Raw genomic sequence first — 11,251 nt, 5'->3', positions numbered from 1 at the left:
ACGGAGTCTTGCTCTGTCGCTCAGGCTGGAGTGCAGTGGCGCGATGTCGGCTCACTGCAAGCTCCGCCTCCCGGGTTCACGCCATTATTCTGCCTCAGCCTCCCAAGTAGCTGGGACCACAGACGTTCACCACCACACCCAGCTAATTTTTTGTATTTTTAGTAGAGACGGGGTTTCACCATGTTAGCCAGGATGGTCTCGATCTCCTGACCTTGTGGTCCGCCCACCTTGGCCTCCCAAAGTGCTGGGATTACAGGCGTGAGCCACCGCGCCCGGCCAGTAGTACCTTTTTCAGTTTCCTTATTTTGCATCATCTGAAGTGGGGGGTAGGTTTTCTGCACTTACCATGTGCGCTTGATATGGCCCATTATGATGCAGTCACCATAAGGCTGTGTGAATATTAGTCACATTCTACAGATGAGGACACTAAGGCTGAGTGGCTTAATAATCTTCAGCGATCTTAATGCCTGTAAGTATGAAACTAGATTTTGAGATTGACGTATATCTAAATCCATATTCCTTCTTATTTGACTAGTCAAATAAGGATTTATACGCAGGATGTGAAAAGAGGAAAATTTAGCTAGTTGAATTTGTTTAAACTTGTATATATTGTACATAATTACCTTATAATAATTGAATAATTATTTTCCTCATAGGGTTGTTGAAGGTGCTAAAGAAAAAGTCATGCCTAATACAAAAATCAATTTTGAAAGAAAAAGGGTTTCATTCTTGACTCACTTTTGATGTAAGCTGTGTTCAATATTGAACTAATATTGAATATAATATTGTGTTCAATATTAGTGAATGAACGAGTGATGACTTCCCTAAAAGTATTAGTATTCCCTTTCTTTCTTTAAAAAAAATCCAGCTTTTGCAGGAATAGTATTCTCTTTCTAATTCACATCGTTAGCTTAAATGAAGGATTGCTGATATGAAATTTTTATATATTATGGTTTAAAGTAATTCTACAATGGCTTTCTCTGCAATTAAAAAAAGCTTTTAAATACTACTTAAACAAAATTGTGTTCCCTACCAGGCAGGCTCAGAAAGAAAGAAAAAAAATTGTCATCATTTTAATGGGATCTACGAGGAATCTTTTGCATTTTATTTAGAAATTATTTATGTTTATAATGGAACCTGATATCTGAAGACCTCTTTGAAACTGAGTTTACTAGAATGAAAGGAACAATGATTTGGAAGTGAGGAAGCTCTGGTTTTTGCATCAGATCAGTATAAGAAAGAATTTTCTAACACTCTAAGAGTAGTCTTAAAGTGACTTAGGTATCGTTGAGAGATGATGAGCTTCCTGTCTAGAAGGTGTTCACCTAGAGGCTGAATAATTACTTCAGGGTACTCTTGTGAGAAGGCACACCCACAAGTGCCAGCACACGCCCTTTTACTGATGACTTTGATTCTAGATTCTTTCTCAAAAAAGAATATAAAATACCAACTTAAAACCCTTCTAGGGTCTGGCGCGGTAGTTCAGACCTGCAATCCCAGCACTTTGGGAGGCTGAGGCAGGAGGATTACTTGAAGCCAGGGGTTCAAGGCCAGCTTGAGCAACATAGCAAGACTCTGTCTCTGTTAAAAAAAAAAATTAATTAAAAACGACTTCCAGGTGGGACCCAAGTGAGGCAGAGAGGCAGGGGCTGGCAGACCAGCGGTAAGCATGGCATATCAGGGCCTCACCATACCTCTCATTGCAATGAGCGTGTTTTAGGGCTTCACTGGTTTCTTCATGCCTTGGTTCATCCCTAAGGGTCCTAACTAGGGAGTTATCATTACCATGTTGGTGACCTGTTCAGTTTGTTGCTGTCTCTTTTGGCTGATTGCAATCCTGGCCAACTCAACCCTCTCTTCAGACTGCAGTTGAAACATGAAATCATCTGGTATCCGAAGTGTCATTGGCCTTGAGGAAGACAGGCTTTACAGTGCTCAGTCTTAGCAGTCATGAGAAAAGAATTCCTTCTAGATGCAAAATCCAAACCACACCACTTTTCTTGACTTGCTTATTTTGGGCATCAGCTGCCTTAAACGTTCACACCACATTTGAATGTCTAACACAATGCAGCATTTTTTTCTTCAACTTTTTTATGCTTTAATGAATTATGTGCCTACTTAACCTAAACTGTGCCAACTCCTCAAAATGATAATGCACTCTTTTGAGAGAGAAGATGCTTTTCTTCTGAGAAATGTGTTATTATGTCCTTGGAATTTGTGGATTTGTAGATGGCTCCTGCCTTCTCATAACATGGGAATCAGTGAACTATTTAGAACGTACTGCCTGACAAGACTCCAGTGGGGCAGTCAGTAGGAGAGGACGTTCAGAGGAAAGAGCTCTCCCAACAGAATTACACCAAATTATGTGTTCTTTTTTTTTTCTTTCTTCCTTTTTAAACAGAGTTTTGCTCTGTCGCTCCCGCTGAAGTGCAGTGGTGATCTCGTAGCCTCAACCTCCTGGGCTCAAGTGATCCTCCTGCCTCAGCCTCCCAAGTAGCTGGGACTGCAGCCGCTGGCCACCATGCCTGGCTAAGTTTTTTAATTTTTTGGTAGAGACGGTTTTGCCATGTTGCCCAGGCTGGTCTCAAAATCTTGGGCTCAAGCAATCCGCCCACCTTGGCCACTGCGCCCCGTCATGAGCCACCACATCCGGCCCAAGGTATATTTTCAGCATGAATTTCTCATTTCTGCCATCTTTTGGAATAAATCACTTTTCTGTTTTCTATAGATAAAATAAAATATAAAATAAAGCTATTCTAGTGTCCCATCTTTGAGGGAGTCTGGTTACTGTCCATATTCTTAACTGCTGCTGCTACAGATTACCACAAATTTAGAGGCTTAAAACAAGACAGATTTATTATCTTACAGCTCTGGAGGTCAGACACCTGAAATAGATCTCACCTGGCAAAAATAGGCAGGTTTGCATTTCTTCTGGAATCTCTAGGAGAGAATCTGTTTTCTTCCCTGTTTTGGTTTCTAGAGGCCACCCACCTTCCTTGGCTTATGACTCCCCTCCTTCATCAAGACCAGCAACACCACTCCGACCACTGCTACATGGTAGTCATGCCCTCTTACCTTCCTGCCTCCCTCTTTTACTTATAAGGACCCCCATCCTTGTGCCAGATAATCCAGAATAATCTCCCAACCTTAAGATCTTCTATTTAACCACACCTGCAAAATCCCTTTTTCCATACTCTCATGTTCCAACGATTATGATGCAGATAGTTTTCGGGGGAGGGGGGTCCATACCACACTGCCTTTCCTGGAGAGTAGAAACAATGAATGATCTTAAAGATCAGCCTTTTCTAGCTCTTCTTGAAAAGAATAAAGACAAATTATTTTTTTCACTAGTGAAAGAAATGTAAATGGGAAAATTGAAAACTGATTTCAGTTTCCAGAGGAACATGTTTTATAAGTCATAACCTTAAAAATTATTAGAAGGTTTTTAATTATATAGTAATTAAAAATTTATGCAGCTGACATCTTTAAGAAAGTTAATTCTAGCATCTATAGAAGTAATTTTTTATCATGGAAAAGAGGTAGGTATAAGCTCAAATATAAGATTTGTCATGGATTGGTTTCTAAGAGATGATTAAATAGTCATCTAAAACAAATAACTTTTCTATCAAAAATAAAAGAACACTGTCTGAAAAATAGCAGCATTTTCCATTTTTAATGAATTTATCTTTAGAATGACCCTCCAGCAAGGAGAAAATAGAAAGACCATAGGTTTACTGGTGTTGCTCAGAAATGCAAGTTTGTATATGTTGCTAAATAAAGTCCTTTTCAGCTTGCACAGTGAAAGCACAACTCTTTTTTTTTTTAAGTTAGCATGTAGAATTAAATCTTGTATGGTCTCAAATACTTTATATTACTAAAGAATACTGTTTTTTCAAATCATTCCTCTGGCTATGTTAGTATAGTTTCTGAGCCCTGGCAATTTTTAGAGAATATTACAAAGTTTGAGAACAACATCTTGCCTGTGTTTAAACTAAACAAAGGAAGTGGTGTGTGTGTGTGTGTGTGTGTGTGTATATATATACATATATACACACATACATTCACACACACAAATGTGTATATATATACAAAAACACACACAGAGATATATCCAGATCTTTCCAGAATAAAAGCTCCAAATTTGATTTCTGTTGTTCTCCCAACAAAGCTTCAGCCTAGTTGCCATGTTCTGCAATCAGGCACACAGTGAACCAGATAGAAACCCATCTAATTTGGATGCAGTAAGAGCTTATTAGACTGTAGCCTAGAGGTAATAAACTAGCCTTCACACCAGACCAAGCGTTGTATTTTGTTTGGCCTGTTTAATAAGTTAAAGAACTGAGCTTACATTTAAAAGTTTGGAGATTTTATTTTAAAAATCTGAGTGTCTGGCTTTTCTGGGGAGAAAACGTCTGCTGATTTGGCAGCATTGGAGGAACCTCATTGCCCATAAAGGCAATGATTGGCTTGGGTTGAGCAGGTTGCCCCTTCAACATGGGGTATGGATCTACCAGTTCCCTCTGTTTTCTGGACCCTGTAAGTCACACATTATGTCATATGTGTGAACATCCAGGCATTTATTCGCCCTGCATTATGGTTTGGGATTTCCAACCTTGTTTAGTCTTTTACTTCTTAAGCAGGTCTATCACTTTTTCTACCCTGTCTCCCATGGGCCTCTCCTCCTTTCTCTGCCTATTCCAGTCTCATGGAACTCCTCCTGGTCACTTAACATAACTTGCCCTTTCATGCCTCTATACTTTTGTACAGACTTTGCCTGGAATCCTGTTTCCCTCATTCTCTGCCTGGCAGATTCCTCCTGCTCAGTCTTTGAGACTCGGTTTGGGAGAAGCCTTCTCTAACTACCTTGGGCACTCATTCTCTCCTCCCAAGCCTTCCTTAGCATTTTGGCACAGGCAGCTTCAGGTGAGCACACACATAAACCCTCTGGTCTGTCAGCTACTTGGTTCACATCTTACCCTGTCCTCATGTCACAGGCCGACTAGTTCTTCTTGCCCGCTGCCCTAAAAGAACCAGTGAGAACCGGTATTGCAGCAAAGAAAGAGTTTAGTAATCGTAGGTCTGGCCAAGCAATAACCGGGAGAAATTTCTCAAATCTGTCTCCCTGATAATTCAGAGGCTAAGATTTTAAAGGGTACTTTGACTGACAGGGGGCTGGGGACCTGAAACAATTGACTGGCTGGGGTGAAATCACAACAGTGTCTGTAACTGTCTTCATGCAGCTTAGTCTGTTCTCAGGACCAAGTGGTACTGAAGTGCTGAATCTAAAAAATATCTCAGTGACCCAGTTCTTTAGGTTTCATAATAGTAAGGTTATAGGAGTAGTAGAGGAAGTTATAAATGTTGTGGCCCCAGTTACGTGACTCTGGGTCAGTTAGCAACTTGTAGGAAAACACATTAAGCAATGGCAGGTAATTGTTTATGCCAATTTTTCTTTTTTCTTTTTTTTTTTAGATGGAGTCTCGCTTTGTCGCCCAGGCTGGAGTGCAGTGGCGCCATCTCGGCTCACTGCAAGCTCCGCCTCCCGGGTTCACGCCATTCTCCTGCCTCAGCCTCCCGAGTAGCTGGGACTACAGGCGCCCGCCACCACGCCCGGCTAATTTTTTGTATTTTTAGTACAGACGGGGTTTCATTGTGTTAGCCAGGATGGTCTCAATCTCCTGACCTCGTGATCCACCCGCCTCGGCCTCCCGAAGTGCTGGGATTACAGGCGTGAGCCACCGCGCCCGGCCTAACTATGCCTATTCTTTAGCAAAGTTCAAGCCCCTACCATAATTTTACCCGTGTCTTAAGAATGTGGCTTCAATCTCTGGATAGTGTGTGTGGGCATGGTAGGATAAGGCAGAGGCAGGGGGGAGTTAGTTTCCCTTGCCTCCAAGTTTAACTATAAACTAAATTCCTCTCATAGTTATCTTGGCCTCTGTGCTAGAATAAATAAAAAAGCAATTTAGCCTGTGAGGTTAGAAGCAAGATGGAGTTAGCCCTGTTAGATTTCGCTCATTATTTATAATTCTGCAAAGGTGCTTTCACTCAGGCCCTATCTCAGCTTCACTGCTCCACAAAAAAGTTGTTCTCTGATAGTACTGGTTAAAATTAATTTTCCTCTCTTCTGCATTTCTGAGGTAGCGGTGCTTAACTTGATTGAGTAGCATAACAACCTGGCAGACTTAAATGCAGATTCCTGGGCCCTGCCTCTGATGAGTCTATGTCAGCATTTCTGATATTATGGCATTGTGACATAGCACAGCAGTTATGGGGTGGGGTTTCTATATTTCTTTTCTTTTCTTTTTTTTCTTTCTCTCTCTCTTTCTTTTTTTTTTTTTTCTGAGACGGGGTCTGGCTCTGTTGCCCAGGCTGGAGTACAGTGGGGCAATCTCAGCTCACTGCAACCTCTGCCTCCCAGGCTCAAGTGATCCCTCCACCTCAGGCCTCCCGAGTAGCTGGGACCACAGGTACACGCCACCATGCCCAGCTAATTTTTTTTTTTTTTTTTTTGGTAGAGATGGGGGTCTCACCTTGTGTCCAGGCTGGTCTTGAACTTCTGGGCCCAAGTGATCGGCCCGCCCTGGCCTCCCAAAGTGTTGGGGATTACAGGGGTGAGCCACCGTGCCTGGCTGGAATCTGTATTTCTTAGTACCACTTCAGATAGCTTCATAAGTAGTCTTTCATAATTTGTCATTTATTAGTGTTTTATTTTTATGTTGCTTATTTCATGTGTTGTGATCTTTTGTCTCCAGTGGTTGTAAAACTGTAACCACCTAATGGGTTCTTCTTGCCCGCTGCCCAGATAGAGCTGACTTATCAAGGCAGGGACATTGCAATGGAGTTGAATTCATGAGAGCTGGGATTTCAGGGACTAGGGCTTTTCAAAGATAGTCTGGGGGAAGTGGTGGGGGTGGCTGCTGATTGGATGGTGGATGCAATCATAGGGTTGTTGGAAATGATCCTTCTGCACGCTGAAACCCTTCTGGGTGGGGCCACAGGAGCAGTGGGCAGGTCCAGGTTGGAGCCAGAGGCGTAGATGTCAGACATGTAAAAACCCTGAAAAGATATCTCAGAAGGCCAAATCTTAGATTCTACAATAGATATGTTATTTGCAGGAGTGATTGGGGAAGTTGTCTATCTTGTTACCTCCAGAATAAAGACTGGCAATCATTTATGTCTACACCTTAGCAGAATTCAGGCTCCTCCCCTCCTGCTAGCCTGGTGGCCTCTCATTAGCTTTACAAAGGCACTTGAGTTTTGGGGAAGGGCTATTATCATTTAAACCATAAACTAAATGTCTCCCAAAGCTAGTCTAGTAATAATTAAAGGCAGCTCGATTGCTTGAAGGCTAAAGGCAGGAGGGGAGTAGGCTAGATCAGATCTCCCCCACTGCCATAATTTTCTCACTGATACAATTTTTGCCAAGGCGGTTTCAACCCACCCATGGCCTACATAGTGCCTAATACATTGATGCCTATCCAGCAGCCATAAAAAAATATTGATTAGTTGATTGACAAGAAAATTTTCCTTTTTTCATAACTAGATTTTGCTCTCTTCTGAAAGAATAGTGGTTCTTTGCAGCGAATAAATAAGTATACAATAATGAATTATGCTCTGAGCTCTTGGATCATCCTGGAACTCAGTCAATGCCTATTTAAAACTTGGCTATTCTGGGAGGATGATATATTCTCTGCTGACTTAGATTGTTCTTAGCAACTTTGTATTTTATCCTAGTGCAGAGATTCTTTTTGGTGTCTATGTGGGGGAGGGGGTGCATTAGAATCCTCAGTGAGACTTTTCATGCTCTACAGCCCCCCAGTCCCCATGAGAATCACAGCACTGTGATGAGAGATGCTACTGATTAGGAGTGTACTGGGAACAAAACAGGGTTAAATCGGAATAGCGGCTGTGAATCACTGTCCTAGAGAGAGTTTGCAAATATGACCATTATGATTAGATAAATGAACTAGAGGCTGATTTTGAATGTCCTCAGCAAATCATAATTTCCAACTCTTAGTAACAGTTATATATTTACATTCTTCATTATAACAATAGGATCATTGTTTGTAATCACAGTAGAGATAAGAAAATACATTTTAAGCCAAAATGATTTTTTTTCAAATCCTTGGTTAGATTACTTTATGTTTTGGAAAACTTGGGTTAAGTCTCTATAAACCAAAAATAAAATTCTAAGACCTCCCAGCCATCTGAATGAGCTTCCTCCTCGGCCAGGGTGCTCTTAAAATTTAACCTGAGAGACTGGTTCAGGCCATGATGGGAAGTGGGGGTTGGACATGCCTCATTATACCCTCCAGCATTAACATCAACACAGACCTTAAGTCTAATAAGAAGCATTTACAATCTATTCTTTCTGAAGCCTGCTACCTGAAGGCTTCATCTGCCTAATAAGAACTTTGGTCTCCACATTCCATTACCTTAACTCTGATATTTCCTTTCTATATTGATCCCAGGTCTTTAGATAAACTCAACCAATTGTCAACCAGAAAAATTTTAAATCTACCTATAACCTGGAAGCACCCCTACCACACCCTATTCCCGCTTCAAGTTGTCCCACCTTTGTGGACCAAACCAATGTGTGTCTTAAATGTATTTGATTGAAGTCTCATGTCTCCCTAAAATGTATAACATCAAGCTGCACCCCAACCACCTTGGGCACATGTTCTCAGGATCTCATGTTCTCAGTATCATAGGCCATGGTCACCCCTATTTGGCTCAGAATAAATCTCTTCATATATTTTACAGAGTTTGACTATTTTTGTTGACATCATGCAAATTTACTCTGAAGAAAACCTTGGGGGATCATTCTAGATTTTTCCCTTCTCAACCACTCCTAAGAGAGAATTAAGCCCTCCTGCCCTAAGGCATCCATTGTATGTAATAACTAACTTATTTCCCAGTATCTTCTAAAATGCCAGCTTTCTACTTGGGAAAAATGACAAGAGTCACTGAAATAATTTTCTCTAAAGCTCCAGTCTCTCCTGTGATTGAGAAAGGCTAAATTACCTAGATTCCAGTGGTTTTCTAACATTGGTGTGCATCAGAGTTTCTTGAACGTTTTTTAAAACATAGATTTCCAGGCCCTATCCCTGTTCAGTAGGTCCAGGATAAAGCCTCCAAATTTGCAATTCTAATGATCACCGGGTCCCAGGTATTTCTAATGCTGCTGGGCCAGGGACCATAATTTAGGAACCACTGATCTAGACCAATTCTTATATTGTTTGAAAAGCTCATGCCAATCAATAAGAAACTCATTTTACATCATGTCTCAGTACACTTAGGAACACACACACACACACACACACACACACACACCCCTGAAACAGTATTGAAACTGCCTTTGCAAAAGTATAACTAAGGAAATTATGAAAGTGAGAGACATCAGACCTAACCAACTCCATCTTGCTTGTAACCTTTAAACTGTCCTTGTCCATTCCTGGATGTAGGCCAAACTAGCCTTGGGAAGGAATTTAGTGTACAGTTTAAGTAATAGCCTGTTGGGAACAGGCTCCCCAAAATCTGGCCATAAACAAAATATCTGCAGTACTGTGATATGTTCATGATGGCCATAATGCCCACGCTGGAAGGTCGTGGGTTTACCGGAATGAGGGCAAGGAACACCTGGCCTGCCTGGGGCAGAAAACCGTTTAAAGGCGTTCTTAAACCACAAACAATAGAGTGAGCGATCTGTGCCTTAAGGACATGCTCCTGCTGCAGATAACTAGCCAAACCCATCCCTTTATTTTGGCCCATCCCTTCATTTCCCATAAGGGATACTTTTAGTTAATCGAATATCTATGGAAACAATGCTAATGACTGGCTTGCTGTTAATAAATACGTGAGTAAATCTCTGTTCGGGGCTCTCAGCTCTGAAGGCTGTGAGACCCCTGACTTCCCACTTCACACCTCTATATTTCTGTGTGTGTGTCTTTAATTCCTCTAGTGCCTCTGGGTTAAGGTCTCCCCGACCGAGCTGGTCTTGGCAATAGCCCTTCCCAAAAGCTAAACTGTTCTTGTAAAATGAATGAAAGGCCACCAGCCACCAAGGTAGAATGAGAGGGGCTGGAATTCTAAATATTACCAGCCATTATTCCAGAGGCCATAAGATTCACAACTTCCCCAATTACTATTAGAGGTAACATCACTGTTGTGAACCTAATATCGCCTTTTGAGATGTCTTTTCAAGGTTTTGCATTTCTAACAACCAGATGGTCCCACCTGGACCTGCCAACCAGTTCTGTGGCCCCCACCCAGGAACTGACTCTGTTACGGGATGGTCTTTGTTCTTCAAGCTCCCAAGATGGTGGGGGGCCACTCCCAAGATGGTGGCGGCTGCTCCCAAGTTGGGGCAGGCCTTTCGTTCTCTGACCTGGGATTCTTGGCTTCACAGATTCCAAGGAATGGAACCTTGGCCCATGCGGTGAGTGTTACGGCTCTATTAGAAGCTGTGGGTCACAGAAGAGAACCGTGGAACCCAGCGACTAGTGTTCAGCTCGATTAGGATGAACCCGGGCACTTAGGTGCACAGGTACAATGGTGAACCTTTAGCCCAATTGGGAGCGGCAATGGGCGCCTCACTGGATCAGGAGCGCAGGGGACACCCTGCTGGATCCGGAGGGGTGGAAGTCAATGGTAGGTCTGCGACAGCAGCAAACAGCAGTGGTGGATAGTGAGTGAAAGCTCAGCTTGAGCTCTAACAAACATGGACCAGAAGAGTGTGCAGTTGCAAGATTTAATAGAGTGAAAACAGTGCTCCCATACAATGGGAGGGGACCTAAAAGGGGTTGCCCCTCCCTGCTCCAATGCCTGGGTTTGTATCCCGATCATTGTCCCTCCCCCTGTGCTCTCAGGCGATACATGATTTGACTATTTCTTTACCTCCTGCTTTTAGCCTAATTTGTATTTTAGTGAGCCCTGTTTACTACCTTATTGGTCAGGTGTGAGCTGAGTTACAAGCCCTGTGTTTTAAAGGTAGGTGCAGTCACCTTCCTCAGCTAGGCTTAGGAATTCTTAGTCAGCCTAGGAAATCCAGCTAGTCCTGTCTCTCAACTCAGCATAAGTGAACAGCTTTGACTCCCTGTGACTTCATCCCCGAACCAACCAATCAGCACTCCCAATTCATTGGCCCTCTACCCACCAAATTATCCTTTTAAACCCTGATCCCAGAGTTTTTGGGGAGACTGATTTAAGTAATAATAAAACTCCTGTGTCCTGCACAGTCAGCTCTGCG

At 42.3% G+C, this 11,251-nt stretch overlaps 1 pseudogene; it reads left to right on the top strand.

Annotated features, from left to right (window-relative positions):
* Positions 1 to 1,532: 1,532 nt before the first annotated feature.
* Positions 1,533 to 3,053, top strand: LOC117979125 (V-type proton ATPase subunit e 1-like; annotated as a pseudogene).
* Positions 3,054 to 11,251: the final 8,198 nt, after the last annotated feature.

Source organism: Pan paniscus, chromosome 12 (genome assembly GCF_029289425.2).
Source record: "Pan paniscus chromosome 12, NHGRI_mPanPan1-v2.0_pri, whole genome shotgun sequence".
NCBI classification, from domain to species: domain Eukaryota; kingdom Metazoa; phylum Chordata; class Mammalia; order Primates; family Hominidae; genus Pan; species Pan paniscus.
This window is presented reverse-complemented; position numbering and strand designations above follow the sequence as displayed.